The sequence below is a fragment of the Miniopterus schreibersii genome (genome assembly GCF_964146895.1).
Source record: "Miniopterus schreibersii genome assembly, chromosome: 7".
Taxonomy (NCBI): Eukaryota; Metazoa; Chordata; class Mammalia; order Chiroptera; family Miniopteridae; genus Miniopterus; species Miniopterus schreibersii.
The window spans coordinates 74,619,403-74,621,399 of NC_138108.1; the positions used below are offsets into that span (position 1 = coordinate 74,619,403).

General features: G+C 39.4%; 1 pseudogene across 1 annotated transcript; it reads left to right on the plus strand.

The window, feature by feature from the left end:
* The first annotated feature begins 608 nt into the window (after positions 1–608).
* LOC308559428 (large ribosomal subunit protein uL22 pseudogene) lies at positions 609–1,162 on the plus strand (annotated as a pseudogene). Its single transcript has one exon. The product of its transcript is annotated as a large ribosomal subunit protein uL22 pseudogene (transcript).
* The last annotated feature ends 835 nt before the right edge of the window (positions 1,163–1,997 follow it).

Sequence of the window (1,997 nt, forward strand, 5' to 3'; positions counted from 1 at the left end):
ATAATGGCTGAGAACTTCCCAAACCTGGGAGAGATTTAGACGTCTAAGTTGGTAAAGCTAATAGGTCACCTCAATATCTCAATCTGAAACACCTTTCTCCAAGATACATTATAACAAAATTGTTTAAAATAAAACAGAAGCCTGGCTGGGCGTGGCTCAGCAGTTAAGCATCGACCTAGGATGCAGGCGATCAGGGTTCGATTCCCGGTCAGGGCACATGCCCGGGTTGCGGGCTGCAGCCGATCAAGGACTCTCTCATCATTGATGTTTCTAGCTCTCTCTCTCCCTCTCCTTTCCTCTCTCTGAAATCAATAAAGATATATTTTTTAAAAATAAAAATAAAAAAATAAAATAAAACAGAAATCTTAAAACAGTATAAAAAAATTGTTCTTTCATAGAAGTGACCTTCCCTAAGGAGATTATCAGATTCCTCATGGCAGACCTTGCAGCTCAGGAGACAATGGGATGAATTATTCTAAGTGCTGAAAGAAAGAAACTGCCAACTAAGAATGCTTCACCCAGCAAAACTGTTCATCAAATCAGAAGGTGAGATACTTTCTCAACAAAAGCCTAAGGAGTTCCAAAAATGCCAGAGGTGGCCTCTGAAAATGGGTCGCTATTCACTTGACCCAGAAAACCCCACAAAATCATGCAAATCAAGAGTTTCAAATCTTCATGATCACTTTAAGAACACTCGTGAAACTGCCCAGGCCATCAAGGGCATGCATATTCAAAAAGCCACCAAGTACCTGAAGGATGTTATTACAGAAGCAATGTGTGTCATTCCATCTTTGCAGTGGTGGAGTTGGTAGGTGAGCCAACTCCACGCCAAACAGTGAGGCTGGACACGGGTCAGTGGCCCAAAAAGAGTGCTGAATTTTTGCTGCACATGCTTAAAAATGCAGAGAGCAATGCTGAACTTCAGGGTTTAGATGTAGACTCTCGGCTCATTGAGCACATCCAGGTGAGCAAAGCTCCCAAAATGTGGCCTAGAATTTAAAGAGCTTGGGCAGATTAACCCACACATGAGCTCGCCCTGCCACGTTGAGATGGTCCTACTGAAAAGGAGCAGGTTGTTCCTGAACCAGGAGAGGGGGCTGCCCAGAAGAAAAAGATATTCCAGAAGAAACCGAAGAAACAAAAACTTATGGCCTGGGCGTAAATTCAGCATAAAATAAATACTAATAAAAGTAAAAATAAAAATAAAAAAGCCAAAAGAGTTCATCACCACTAGACTTGCCTTATCAGAAATGCTGAAAGAAGTTGAAACAAAAGTACATGAACTGGCAACATGAACACATATGCATAAACAACACATGGGAAAAGGCAAGTATACAGTCAGCCTTAGAATGCTTTAATAGTATAATACAAAGGTGTGTCGATCATTTAACTCTAGCATAATGGGAAAAGGAAAAGCAGCTGCAACAATTTGTTAACAGACACTGTATAAAAAGATGTAAAGTGTGACGACAGAAACATAAAATATGGGTCGGGGATGAAAGGGTAGAGTTCTTGTATGTGATGAAGTTAAGTTATTCACCCAAAATGGGCTATTGTATCTATAAACATGTTTTAAGTAAGGTTCAGGGTAACCACGAAACAAATCTTATAGTATATACACAAAAGATAAAGAGCAGAAAATCAAAATATACCACTATGGAAAATTGTCAATTCACAACGGAGGACAGCAAGAGAGGGTGGAAGGAACAAAGTAACTACATAACAGCCAGAAAACTATTACGATGCCAAGTCCTTAATTATAAATAATTACTTTAAATGGAAATAGATTAAATGCTCTTTTCAAAAGGCATAGAGTAGCCGAATGAATGAAAGAACAAGGCCCAGTTTATGCTGCCTATGAGACTCACCTCAGCTTCAAGAACACATCTAGGCTCAAAGAGAAGGGATGGAAAAGGTACTCCACAAAGACGAAACTGAAAAAGATCAGGGGTAACTATATTTACATCAGACAAAAAAATTACTTTAAGTCAAGAACT